Raw genomic sequence first — 14,771 nt, forward strand, 5'->3', positions numbered from 1 at the left:
AATGCCTACCCTTGGACTCTCTCTTAGATCACCTTCTTCAATCACTCGATCGACGCAATTACAGAAGAGACTTGGTAGCAGTTGCCATTCTACAACGTGTCTATTCAGCAATTCTGAAGTTGATCTAATGGCAAGCCCTTGTCTAGCCATGAGGTGGGTGGTGGGCACTCTAGAAAAAAATTTTGTGTGCCTATCGTGGCTACAGTGGGAGAGGTGGTTGCTGCAAGCCTCTCCCGTGCCCCCCTCATTGATTCAACATCGATGTTAGGGCAGATGGATATGTCAGATTTTGAAATGGTGGACGTCGATGTTGAATTAACTAGAGGGGCATGAAGCCCACCCTCGAGGTGCTATTCCTAGACTCTCCTTTAAATCATATTTTCTTGTCACTGAGTAGGTGCAATTTCAGAAAAAGGTTTGGCAGTGATTGCTAGCCCTCACCATGTCTACTTGGTGATTTTAAAACTTGATTTAAAATAGGAGCTCTCGTCTGGCACCTTCATCCAGTGTTGCTCAGGTATTGCATAAATTTTTTCCATCGATGTGAATCCCCAAATGAATGCCTACCCTTGGACCCTCTCTTAGATCACCTTATTCGATCACTCGACCGACGCAATTATGGAAGAGACTTGGCAGCGGTTGCCATTCTGAAACGCGTCTGTTCTGCGATTTTGAAGTTGATCTAATGGCGAGCCCTTGTTTATAGCCATGAGTTGGGTGCTTGGCGCTATAGCAATTTTTTGTGTGCCTATCGCAGCTATAATGGGAGAGGTGGTTGCTGTGAGCCTCTCTTGTGCCCCCCTCATTGATTCAATGTCGGCGTCAGGGCATATGGATATGTCAGATTTTGAAATGGTGGACGCTGACATTGAATCAATTAGAGGGGCATGAAGCCCCACCCTCGAGGTGCTATTCTTGGACTCTCTTTTAGATCATGCTTTCTTGTCACTTAGCTAGTTCAATTTTAGAAAAAGGTTTGGCAGCAGTTGCCAACCCTCATCACGTCTACTCGATGATTTTAAAACTTGATCTAAAATGGGAGCCCTCATCTAGCATGTCCGTCCAATGTTTCTTGGGTATTGAATAAATTTTTGCTATCAGTGTGAATCCCCTAATGAATGCCTACCCTTGGAATTTCTCTTAGATCACCTTCTTGGATCACTCGACCGACGTAATTATGGAAGAGACTTGGCAGCGGTTTCCATTCTACAGTGCGTCTGTTCAGCGATTTTGCAGTTGATCTAATGGTGAGCCCTTGTCTAGCCATGAGGTGTGTGCTCGGTGCTCTAGCAATTTTTTGTGTGCCTATCACAGCTACAATGGGAGAGATGGTTTCCATGAGCCTCTCCCATGCCCCCCTCATTGATTAAACATCAATGTTAAGGCGGATGGATATGTCAGATTTTGAATAGGTGGACGCCAACGTTGAATCAATTAGAGGGGCATGAAGCCCACCCTCGAGGTGCTATTCCTAGACTCTCCTTTAGATCATGTTTTCCTGTCACTCAGCTGGTGCAATTTTGAAAAAAGGTTTGGTAGTGGTTGCCAGCCCTCACTGTGTCTACTTGGTGATTTTAAAACTTGATCTAAAATGGGAGCCCTCATCTAGCACATCCATCTGGTGTTGCACGGGTATTGCATAATTTTTTGCTATCGGCGCGAATCCCCCAATGAATGCCTCTCCTTGGACTATCTCTTAGATCAACTTCTTTGATCACTCGATCGATGTAATTACGGAAGAGACTTGGCAGCGGTTGCCATTCTACAACACATCTGTTTAGCGATTTCGAAGTTGATCTAATGGCGATCCCTTGTCTAGCCATGAGGTGGGTGCTTGGTGCTCTAGCAATTTTTTGTTTGCCTATCATGGCTACAATGGGAGCTTTGATAAAAAAAGATCTCAGCAACCCTCCCCAATAGAATCGATGCTGGTGTTCGAGAAAGACACATTATTTAGATTTGGAATATTGGCACTAGCATCCTTTCTATTGGGAGGACCGTGAAGCCATCCCAATTTTTTTATGCAAGGGCTCTCTCCCTAGAGTCATTCTCTTTGCAACTACTTCTTTGGCACAAAATTTTTGAAATGGTTTAGTAGCAGTTGTCATTCCAATGGTGCCACTGTGGTGGTTTCCTGGGAAACGATCTAAAGGGCGAGCTGTCGTCTAGCAGTTGGGCTGCGCATCACGAGTGACAAGGGAGCCTTTGTTATCGGAAGCTCCTCGTGGCCATTTGAGTAGAAGAGCCATTTCTTGTGTGAGCAAGGATGAATGTAGCTTTAGATTCCAAACGAAATAAATGACGTCGGATCTATATAAGAGCAGAATAAAGCAACAACAACCCATTTTCTATGTGCAGCTCCCCAAAGTTGCTCTTCTTTCTCACTCCATTGCCACAATTTTGGGAGTTGTTTGATAGCGGTTGTCATTCAAATGTGTCATTGTGGTGATCTAGAGAGCAATGCTAAGGGTGAGATCTTGTGTCTAGAATTTGGGGTGTTTGTGCGAGCGAGAGGGGAGCTTCTCTTAACAGAACCTCTCCGTGGCCTTTGTATATAGACCCAGTACCGTCGATATCGATGGATGCGAGCCCTTGGATTCAAAATTTGTTCACAGCTAACATTGGTTTTTGTGAGAGATGGGTACAAAAGCACATCTTGATTGCTATGCAGGAGCTCCCTAAGGTCATCTCTGTGCCAACTTGATTGGCACAACATTGGGAATGGTTCGATAGCAGTTTTCGTTCCAATGTGTCATCGGGGGATGTCTTTGAAAGTGGTCTTTCAAGGGCGAGCTTGCATCTAGCACTTGGATTGTGCATCGCATCATAAGTGAATGGGGAGATCTCTCTATGAACAGAAGCATGGTGATTGGAAGAGAAAATTGACTTAGTCAGAGCATTGGCCTTGGGCCATTGTGACGGCCTTGTAATTTCTCTTTAATTGCAACCTATGTTTGCGCAGTAGCAGAGTTTGCATGTAAGATTGGCCTTGTTCTTGACAGTTCCAGGAGATGACCTTTTGAACTTTTGGATTGGGCCCCCTCAAGGTGAAATTCATCCAGTTGATCGGATGAGCTCGATGACCATTTCAGTCCCTTAGCTCCATGAATTTACATCTCCTAACCGATGACAATCTTTTGCTCCTCTGTCGACCTCATAAAAAATTTGGTCGTGGATGGCTGTTTGGTCAGAATTTTCAACGATTTGGATTTTTAAGGTAGATGTCGGTGTGTTCGCTAATTTCTAATGCAGAGCGAGCCTTGCATTAATAGCTTATATAGGAGAGGTGGTTGTCGCGAGCCTCTCCTGTGCCAACCCTCACCATTTCTACTTGGTCATTTTAAAACTTGATCTAAAACGGGAGCCCTCGTCTAGCACCTCCATCCGATGTTGCTCGGGTATTGCATAAATTTTTTATATCGGCACGAATCCCCCAAGGAATGCCTACCCTTGGACCCTCTCTTAGATCACCTTCTTTGATCACTCAACCGATGCAATTACGGAAGAGGCTTGGCAGCGGTTGCCAGTCTACAATGCGTCTGTTCAGCGATTTTGAAGTTGATCTAATGGCGAGCCCTTGTCTAGCCATGAGGTGGGTGTTTGGCACTCTAGCAAATTTTTGCATGCCTATCGTGGCTACAATGGGAGGCTTTGATAAATAAAGCTCTCGGTGACCCTCCCTAATAGAACCAGTGCTGGTGTTCGAGAAAGACATGTTATTTGGATTTTGAATATTGGCACCAGCACCATTTCTATTGGAAGGGTCGTAAAGCCATCCCAATTTTGCTATGCGAGGGCTCTCTCCCCAGAGTCATTCTCTTTGCAACAACTTCTTTGGTGCAAAATTTTTGGAATGGTTTGGCAGCAATTGTCATTCCAATGTTGCCATTGTGGTGGTTGCCTGGGCAGCGATCCGAAGGGCGAGCTATCATCTAGCAGTTGGGCTGTGCATCACGAGTGACAAGGGAGCCTTTGTTATCGAAAGCTCCCCTTGGTCATTCGATCAAAAGAGCCATTGCTTATTTGAGAAAGGATGAATGCAACCTTAGATTCCAAATGAAATAAACAACATCGGATCTATATATAAGAGCAGAATGAAGTAGTATCCCGTTTTCTATGCACGGCTCCCCAAAGTTGCTCTTCTTTCTCACTCCATTGCCACAAATTTGGGAGTTGTTCGATAGACATTGTCATTCCAATGTGTCATTACAATGATCTCGAGAGTAATGCCAAGGGCGGGAGCTGGTGTCTAGCATTTGGGATGTTTGTGCAAGCGAGCAGGGGAGCTTCTCTTATCGAAACCTCTCCGTGGCCTTTGAATATAGACCCAGTACCGACAATATTGATGGATACGAGCCTTGGATTCTAAATTTGTTCACAGCTAACATTGGTTTTTGTGAGAGATGGGTACAAAAGTACATCCCGATTTCTATGCGAGAGCTCATTAAGGTCACCTCTATGCAACTCAATCGGCACAACATTGGGAATGGTTTGACAGCAGCTATCATTCCAATGTGTCAATGGGATGTCTTGGAAAGTGGTCTTTCAAGGGCGAGCTCGTGTCTAGCACTTGGATTGTGTGTCATTACAAGTGAATGGGGAGATCTCTCTGTGAATGGTGGCATGGTGATTGCAAGAGAAAATTGACTTAGTTAGAGCATTGGCCTTGGGCCATTGTGATGGCCTTGCAATTTCTCTTTAATTGCAACCTATGTTTGCGCAGTAGCAGAGATTGCATGTAAGATGGGCCTTATTCTTGACAGTTCTAGGAGATGACCTCCGAAACTTTTGGATTGGGCCCCTTGAAGGTGAAATTCATCCAATTGATCGGATCAAGCTCGATGTTCTTGTATCTATTCTGAGATGGTAATGATGGTCATTAATCTATGGTAGTGAGTATATCCCATTCAGTAATTGAAATGGCGAAGCTGGTGGGAAGTACTTGTCACTTAGTTTTGTTGGATACCCTATATGTAGGTGTATGCACGGCTTGCAATGCACTGCACATTTGGTGTTTGATTCTAAGATGCGCTTGTTGCTGAGTGTATGGAATTGTATCTTTTAGCCAAGGCCTTCATCTCATGGCACATTCTATCATTGAATTTTTATCCTGCCCAGATGGCAAGAAGGAAAGAGATGGTTGCACGGGTGCATTGCTCGACGTCCCTAATTTCATCAAGGGTCCACTCTCCACCCTAAGTTTTTGCTGATTGGTAGAGCCTTGGGATTGAGAGTGGGGCCGGCGAAAGCTTTGGATGCCACATAATTTATTTGCTAGTGCATTCTCGGTGCGTGCTCGCCTCTTCACTATCTCATCCTACAGAAGTGCATGGCACTGTCGTGACAAATTTTGTGGTCTGGGCTAGTAGAAGCATAGAGTATTACTAATAATTTTTGTTTGGATGTGGAAACTCTCCATACCCTATCGTACCCATGTGATCTGAATGGTTGTGGCTCATGGGTTTTGTGGGAGATACTCTTCTTCAGCTTCCCCCTAAAGAGAGCGTTCGTTGTTTGCATTGTGTAGACAAAAAGCCCAAGGCATTTCATCTCTCTTCAAATGCAAAATTCTGTGAGGGCTTGTCGAAGTATGGAAATTTGTATGGGGTGCACCAAAAAGCATGTAGGGGGCATATGCCTGGGAAATGGATGTCTCTGAGTGTCCTTACTTGATCGCATGCACGGTGTACATCTTTGCATTATGACTCTGCTGCGAGCATTTGTGATTCAAGCATTTTGGGGGAATGGGTTTCGTACGAGATGTTTTTCTCAGGCTCCTCCGAACCAAAGTGCTCGTCTTTGCAATGCTCTAACAAGTGTAGGCCCAATGTGTCTGTCTAGGGGAAGAAATCACACAAATGCTTTTTGCTGAGATGTGGGTGCTCGCGGGTGGTTCCCTCGTGGTGCAGTTCTTCGGTATGTGCATGTGCATGAGATTGAAGCTGGTCTGACAACACTAGTGTGAGTGTTCACCCATAGGAACTTTTTTGTACTTGCACTGGTAGATCACATGTCATGGGGAATGGTTAGCGAGGCTATGCTAGGAAAGGAGATATTTTCTAGAGGTTAGACATGTCTGTGTATGCGAGCAGGCTCTCATCACCTACAAATGTGCTGAGGGGGTGTTATACACGATGCCCTTGAGTAGCCTTATAATTGAGGTGGTCGCATGCATAGTGATGCCCCTGCCAATCGCATAACTAGCCATGTTTTCAACTTTCACGACCCTTCACCCTTCAGCACGGTAGTCTCCGTTGGCACTTGAGCAACCAGCTCTTCGTCATGGGAAAATGTTTGTTGCGATCGAGAAGGATTTTGTCTATGTGGGTGCACCTCAATAGGCATTTAGGAGGCATATACCTGGGAAATGGATGTCTTTGAGTGGCCTTACAATTGAGGTGGCTACGTGCGTGGTGCATCTCATACAGTCTCGAGGCTTCTTTCTGAGTAGTGGCGACAATGAGTTTGAGGGTAAAGGGTTCTGTATGAGATCTTCTTCCCAAGTGCCTGTGAATCGAGGCTCCCTATTTGGCCCTCTTTGGTCGATGATGGGACACTTTCCTCTTGTGTGAAATCTTTGAGCATTGTGAGTCCTACATGTGCTGTGAACATCATTCTTGTTGCTTGTGCAACAGATTATGTTTGGATGCATGACATAGCGAATGCAAATTTTGGTTTCCCATCACGGTGGGCATCCCTTGGCTGTAGCAGGTCTTGGGGGTCCCCTCATTGTTAGAAGCTACCTAGTCAATCCTGCCAGTAGTCATATGCTTGTCTCATAGATTAAGCCATGCATGTCTAAGTATGAACTATTTCAGACTGTGAAACTGTAGATGGCTCATTAAATCACTTATTGTTTCTTTGATGGTACTTTGCTACTTAGATAACCATAGTTATTCTAGAGCTAATACATGCACCAAATCCTGACTCTAAGAAGGGATGCATTTATTAGATAAAAGGCTGGCACGGGGTCGCCCGCTATTCTAGTGATTCATGATAACTCGACGGATCGCATGGCCTTTGTGCTGGCGACGCTTCATTCAAATTTTTGCCCTGTCAACTTTTGATGGTAGGATAGAGGCCTACTATGGTGGTGACAGATGATGAAGAATTAGGGTTTGATTCTAGACAAGGAGCCTGAGAAACGGTTACCACATCTAAGGAAGGTAGCAAGCGCGCAAATTAACCAATCCTAACACGAGGAGGTAGTGACAATAAATAACAATGTTGGGCTCATCAAGTCTGGTAATTGGAATGAGTACAATCTAAATCCCTTAATGAGGATCCTTTGGAGGGAAATTCTGGTACCAGAAGCCGTGGTAATTCTAGCTCCAATAGCGTATATTTAATTTGTTGCTATTAAAAAGCTCGTAGTTGGACGTTGGGTCATCACGGTCAGTCCACCTTCTGGGTATGCACTGGCCCTCACATCCCTTCTGCCGGTAGCGTGTTCCTAGCCTTAATTGGCTAGGTCGTGGTTCCGGCACCGTTACTTTGAAAAAATTAAAGTGCTCAAAGGAAGCCTACGCTCTAAATACATTAGCATGGAATAACGCGATAGGAGTCTGGTTCTGTTCTGTTGGCCTTTAGGACCAGAGTAATGATTAATAAGGACTGTCAAGGGCATTCGTATTTCATTGTCAGAGGTGAAATTCTTGGATTTATGGAAGACAAACCATTGCGAAAGCATTTGCCAAGAATGTTTTCATTAATCAAGAACGAAAGTTGGGGGCTCGAAGATGATCAGATACCGTCCTAGTCTCAACCATAAACGATGCCGACCAGTGATCAGTGAATGTTGCTCTAAGGACTTCGCCAGCACCTTTTGAGAAATCAGAGTGTTTGGGTTCTGGGGGGAGTATGGTCACAAGGCTGAAACTTAAAGGAATTGACGGAAGGGACTATGGCCTCCTAGGCCATGGAAGTTTGAGGCAATAATAGGTCTGTGATGCCCTTAGATTTTTTGGGCCACACGCATGCTACACTGAAGCAACCAACGAGTTTCTCTCCCTAGCCTAAAAGGTTTGGGAAATATTGCCAAATTGCATCATGATGGGGATAGACCATTGCAATTATTGATCTTCAACAAGGAATTCCTAGTAAGTGCAGGTCATTAGCTCGCATTGACTATGTCCCTGCCCTTTGTACACACCGCTCGTTGCTCCTACTGATTGAATGATCTGGTGAAGTGTTTTGATCACGATGACAATGGCAATTCCTGTTGGCAATGTCACAAGAAGTTCCCTAAACCTTATCATTTAGAGGAAGGAGAGGTCATAACAAGGTTACCGTAGGTGAACCTGCGGTAGGATCATTGTTGGTTAAAGACCTGAATCATGTAGGGGATGGAGCTAGCCTCCTCCTTGCCCCCAAAATCTTAGTGATGTGCGGACACTTGGCCCTGCAGTGATGTGCTGGATGACTAAGCTATGGGTGCAGCACCGTTGAGGTTGAGGGTCATATCGAATGCTGTGATCAAAAGTGTGGATTTCCCGCGAGGCAAAGAAGAGACTTAGATGCAATCTAGATTAGGATTGGTGCCTTCGAACGATGTTCACATTAGAGCGAGAGCTCTTTGCTCAGTTGTAGTTTAGAGGGGGTCTGGGCCTCATCCCCTGTTGAGATTTCATGTTTCAATCGCGTGCGTGGCACTGTGCTAGGGATCTGTTATTTCAACGGCGGCAAGTCAGGACTGTCGTAACCCCCCGTTGCCTTGCCCAGGTGTGTTGACTCATCTCTTGGAGCATTTTGTGTTTAGGATGGGTGCACTCACATGATTTGTAGGCCAGGGGCCCCGTCTGCTGACACGGCTCTCCCATGTGTCGACTCCCACCTTTGCGAAGTGATGGGGTGGGGACACACCACAACATTCCTTATCACACCCATTGGGTGCTCAGGGTTCGGGATGTGTCAACACCCAACACACAGGTGCATTGTGCACCTTAGAAATCCAAAGAATGAAGCACGAGCTAGTGCCTTGTGCGCTTGGGTAGCCAAAAGACAAAAACATACCAAAATCATGACTCTCGAGAATGGATATCTCGGCTCTCGCCATGATAAAGAATGTAGTGAAATGCGATACTTAGTGTGAATTGTAGAATCCCATGAATCATCAAGTATTTGAACACAAGTTGCACCCGAGGCCTCGGCCAAGGACATGTCTTCTTGGGCGTCGCACTACAAAATTTTGCCCTCCCCAGCGAGGAGCAGATATGGCTGTCCCTATCCGCAAGTGGCTCAGCGGCGAACTGGGAAGAGCCCTACATGAAAATTGATGGTTGCACCTATCAAATTGTAGTCTATAGAAGCATCCTCAGTGATGGACCAGGCCCAAGTCCCCTAGAAGGGGGCACCAAAGAGGGTGAGAGCCCCGTCAAACCTGGACCCTGTCGTACCATGAGGCACTGTCGGTGAGTCAGGTTGTTTGGGAATGCAACCCTAATCGGGTGGTAAATTCTGTCCAAGGCCAAATATGAGTGAGAGACCGAAAGCAAACAAGTACTACAAGGGAAAGATGAAAAGGAATTTGAAAAGAGAGTTAAAGAGTGCTTGAAATTGCTGGGAGCAAAGTGGATGGAAGCCGACGATGTGCCACAGTCACATGTGGAATGCTGTGAGCCAATTTTCCACTCAGTTCATGGGACATGCTAGCGTGGGCTGTTACGGCAGCACAAGTGTGACCTTCTGGTTGCACAAATACTTCTATCGTGGCGATCAAGGAGCGAAGCTCACACCTTTATGGCAAGCTCTTGGGCACCTATATTCTCGTGGCGCTGGCCAGCGGGCTTTCCATCTGACCCATCTTGAAACACGGACCAAGGAGTCTAACATGTGTGCGAGTTGGCAGGTTGGGAAAGCTCATGAGGCGCAAGGAAGTTGACTAGCGAGATCCCTCTCAGGGGGTGCACCGCTGACCGACTCTGATCTTCTATGAAGGGTTTGAGTGCGAGCACACCTGTTGGGACCTGAAAGATGGTGAACTATGCCTGAGCAGGGCAAAGCCAGAGGAAACTCTGGTGGAGGCCCACAGCGATACTGACATGAAAATCGTTCATTTGACTTGGGTATAGGGGCAAAAGACTAATCGAATCATCTAGTAGCTGGTTTCCTTCGAAGTTTCCCTCAGGATAGCTGGAGCTCACGTGCGAGTTTTATCGAGTAAAGTAAATGATTAGAGGCATCGGGGGCATAACGCCCTTGAGCTATTCTCAAACTTAAAATAGGTAAGTGGACACAGCTGCTCTATTGAGCTGCGCCACAGAATCATGAGCTCCAAGTGGGCCATTTTTGGTAAGCAGAACTGGTGATGCGGGATGAACCAAAAACCGAGATACAGTGCCAAATTGCGCGCTAACCTAGATCCCACAAAGGGTGTTGGTTGATTAAGACAGTAGGATGGTGGTCATAGAAGTCAAAATCCTCTAAGGAGTGTGTAACAACTCACCTGCCAAATCAATTAGCCCCAAAAATGGATGGCGCTGAAGCACGCAACCTATACTCGGCCGTCGAGGCAAGTGCCAGGCTCCGATGAGTAGGAGGATGCGGGGGTTGTTGTGAAACCTTGGGCGTGAGCCTAGGTGGACTGGCCCCTAGTGCAGATCTTGGTGGTAGTAGAAAATATTCAAATGAGAACTTTGAAGAGTGAAGTGAGGAAAGGTTCAATGTGAATAGCACTTGGACATGGGTTAGTCGATCCTAAGAGATGGGGAAACCCTATTTCAAGGGTGCACTTTACGCAATCATCGAAAGGGAATCTGGTTAATATTCATGAATCGAGACATGGCGGCGGACAGCAATGTCAGGAAATCTAGAGACGTCGGCGAGGGCCCCGGGAAGATTTATCTTTTCTTTTTAATAGCCTACCCACCCTAAAATAGGTTAAACCAGAGATAGGGTCCAACGGCTAGAAGAGAAACACACGTCCTGCGGTGTCTGGTGTGCCTTCGACGGCCCTTGAAAATCTAGAGGACCAAGTACTGTTCATGCCCAGTCGTACTCATAATCGCATCAGGTCTCCAAGGTGAACAACCTCTGGTCAATAGAACAATGTAGGTAAGGGAAGTCGACAAAATGGATCCATAACTTTGGGAAAAGGATTGGCTCTGAGGGCTAGGCCTAGGGGTCTGCACCCCAAACTTGTGGCCTATTGGCAGCCTGCCCAAGCTGCTCCCGCGGTGAGGGTGGGCCGTCACGTGCCGATCGGGCGATGAATGCAAGATGCCCCCTTCGGAGGGGTTTCCCTAGGTGGCAAACAGTCGACTTAGAAATGGTACAGACAAGGGGAATCCAAGTGTTTAATTAAAAAAAAGCATTGCGATGGTCCCTGTGGATGCTGACGCGATGTGATTTCTACCCAGTGCTCTGAATGTCAAAGTGAAGAAATTCAACCAAGCGCGGGTAAACAGCGGGAGTAACTATGACCCTCTTATGGTAGCCAAATGCCTCATCATCTAATTAGTGACATGCATGAATGGATTAAAAAGATTCCCACTATCCCTATCTACTATCTAGCGAAACCATAGCCAAGGGAATGGGTTTGGCAGAATCAGCGGGGAAAGAATACCCTGTTGAGCTTGACTCTATTAAAAGATAAAAGATAACGCAGGTGTCCTAAGATGAGCTCAATGAGAATAGAAATCTTGTGTGGAACAAAAGGGTAAAAGCTCATTTGATTTTGATTTTTAGTATGAATACAAACTATGAAAGTGTGGCCTATCAATCCTTTAGACTTTCAGAATTTGAAGCTAGAGGTGTCAAAAAGGTTACCACAGGGATAACTCACTTGTGGTAGCCAAGCGTTCATAGCGACATTGCTTTTTGATCCTTCGATGTTAGCTCTTCCTATCATTGTCAAGCAGAATTCACCAAGTGTTGGATTGTTCACCCACCAATAGGGAACGTAAGCTAGGTTTAGATCGTCGTGAGAAAGGTTAGTTTTACCCTACTGATGATTCACGTCACGATAGTAATTCAACTTAATACGAGAGGACCTATTGATTCACACATTTGGTCATCGCGCTTGGTTGAAAAGCCAGTGGCACAAAGCTACCGCGTGGCGAATTATGACTGAATGCTTCTAAGTCAAAATCCATGCTAGATGCAGTGCATATCTCTCTCTGGCTGCATCGCAACCCGCATTAGGGGTGCTCTTGCACTCCTAGGGGCTCGTGTCATTGGCCATCTCTGATCGGTGCACTAGCCCGTTGGAGCAACCTTGGATATTAATTTCAAGCAGTCAGTGAGAAGAATCTTTTGCAGATGACTTAAATAAGTGATGGGGGTATTGTAAGTGGTAGAGTGGCCTTGCTTCCATGATCCACTGAGATTCAGCCCTCTGTCGCCTCAATTTGTAAAACCTTTTTCGACTCTGAGGTGGGTGGGGTTTGTAGTTTGTGCGAGGGCAAGAAAATCTCCCAAGTGCCAAATTCTAGGTGGGTGGGGTTTGGAAGGTTATTTTTTGCAAGGTCATAACAATCTCTCAGGTGCCAAATTCCCGGCAAGAGGGGTTTGCAATTTGTGCGAGTGCGGGAAAATCTACCAAGTACCAAATTCTGGGTGGGTGGGGTTTGCAATTTTCACAAGGGCAGAAAAACTCTCCCAGGTGCCAAATTTTGAGTGGGTGGGGTTTTGTGAAAATTTCCGCGAGGGCAAAGAAATCTTCCAAGTGCCAAATTCCCGGCGGGTGGGGTTTTGTAAAAGTTTCTGCGAGGGCAAATAAATCTCCCAAGTGCCACATTTCGAGTGTTTGGGGTTTTGTAAAAAATTTTGCGAGGGTGAAAAAATCTCCCAAGTGCCAAATTCTTAGTGGGTGGGGTTTGCAATTTTTGCAAGGGCGTAAAAATCTCCCAGGTGCCAAATTCTTGGCGGGTGGAGTTTGCAATTTCTGCCAGGGCAGAAAAATCTCCTGCATGCCAAATTCTCAGTGGGTGGGGTTTGCAATTTTTGGGAGGGCATAAAAATCTCCTAGGTGCCAAATTCCTGGTGGGTGGGGTTTGCAATTTCCGCCAGGGTAGAAAAATCTCCCCAGTGCCAAATTTTGGGTAGGAGGGAGGGGTTTTGTAGAAATTTCTGCCAGGGCAAAAAAATCTCCCGAGTGCCAAATTTTGGGCAAGTGGGGTTTTGTAAAATTTCCACGAGGGGGAAAAAAATCTCCCAAGTCCCAAATTCTGAGCTAGTGGGGTTTGCAATTTTCGGAAGGGCAGAAAAATCTCCCAAGTGCTGAATTCTAGGCGGGTGGGGTTTTGTGATTTTCGCGAGTGCAAAAAAATCTCTCGAGTGCCAAAGTTTCCTCAAGGGCAAAAAAGTCTTCCAAGTGCAATTTCCATGTGGGTCTGGTTCGTAATCAATGCAATTTTGGGCGAGTCAAGTTTGCAATTTCTGTGAGGGCAGAAAAATCTTCCAAGTTCAAATTTTGGGCGGGCGGGGTTTCGTAATTTCCAAGTGCCAAATTCTAAGTGGGTGGGGTTTGTAAATTTCGCGAGGGCGAAAAAATCTTCCAAGTTCAAATTTCGAGCGAGTGGGGTTTGTAAATTTTTGTGAGGGAAGAAAAATCTTCCAACTGAAAATTCCAGGCAGGTCCCCAGATTTTGTAATTTTTGTGAGGGCAGACAACTCATGTACGTGATCCAAAATCGGTCAACTTATTTTTTTTGGTTAACACCCAAATTTTTGAACTCAAATCATGTTGGCTACCCCTACTCGAATCGCCTCTGAATTTTTTGCACAACCCATGTCACCGTGCTCAACTTGATTCTAAGTGCCCTGAGTCATGTACATGGTCTAAAAGAGGTCAACTTTTTTTTTTGGGTTAATGCCCAAAGTTTTCAACTCGAACCATGTCGGCAACCAAGACACGAATCGCCCCAACTACCGCAACCCTGACTCAAATCATGTCGAGCCTTAACTGCCTCCAATTTTTTTGCACGACTCATGTCACTATGCTCAACATGATTCTAAGTGCATCTTGTGATGTGCGTGATCCAAAGGCGGTCAACTCTTTTTTTGGGTTAACACCCAAAGTTTTCAACCCAAATTGTGTCGACAACCCCAACTCATATCGCCTCGAGCCTTAACCGCCTCCAGTTTATTCGTAGGACTCATGTCACCGTACTTGACTTGGTACCCCAAGTCATGTACGTGATCCAAAAGTAGTTAACTTTTTCCTTCTTTGGTTAACACCCAAAGATTTGAACTCGAATCGTGTCAGCAACCCTGACTCAAATCGCCTCGAGCCTTAATCGCCTGCAATTTTTTTGAACTACTCATGTCACCATGCTTGACTTGATTCTATGTGCCCCAAGTCATGTACATGATCCAAAAGTGATTAACTCTTTTTTTAGCTAATGGCCAAAGTTTTTGAATCGACTCAGCTACCTCGACTCGAATTCCCTCGAGCCTTAACGGCCTCCATTTTTTTTGCTCGACTCATGTAACCGCACTCGCCTTGATTCTGAGTGGCCCGAGTCACTTACGTGATCCAAAACTGGGTAACTTTTTCTTTTTTCTTTTTTTTGTCAAGTCCCAAAGTTTTGAACTCAAATAGAGTCAGATGCCCTGACTCGAGTCATCTCCAAATTTTTTGCATGACTCATGTCACCATGCTCGACTTGATTCTAAGTGCCCCAAGCCATGTACGTGATCCAAAAGCGGTTAACTTTTTCTTTTTGGTTAATGCCAAAAGTTTTCAACCCGACCTACCTCGGAAACCTTAACTCAAAGCGCCTTGAGCCTTAATGGCCTCCAATGTTTTTGCATGACACATGCCACTATTG

The 14,771-nt window shown here is 45.6% G+C and overlaps 2 pseudogenes; both read left to right on the forward strand.

Annotated features, from left to right (window-relative positions):
• Nucleotides 1-6,740: 6,740 nt before the first annotated feature.
• On the forward strand, nt 6,741-8,317 carry LOC149578901 (18S ribosomal RNA; annotated as a pseudogene).
• Nucleotides 8,318-9,167: 850 nt separating this feature from the next.
• LOC149578902 (25S ribosomal RNA) lies at nt 9,168-12,351 on the forward strand (annotated as a pseudogene).
• The last annotated feature ends 2,420 nt before the right edge of the window (nt 12,352-14,771 follow it).

This window comes from Cupressus sempervirens, chromosome 1 (assembly GCF_028749045.1).
Source record: "Cupressus sempervirens isolate cs-2001-9-10 chromosome 1, ASM2874904v1, whole genome shotgun sequence".
In the NCBI taxonomy this organism is placed as follows: Eukaryota; Viridiplantae; Streptophyta; class Pinopsida; order Cupressales; family Cupressaceae; genus Cupressus; species Cupressus sempervirens.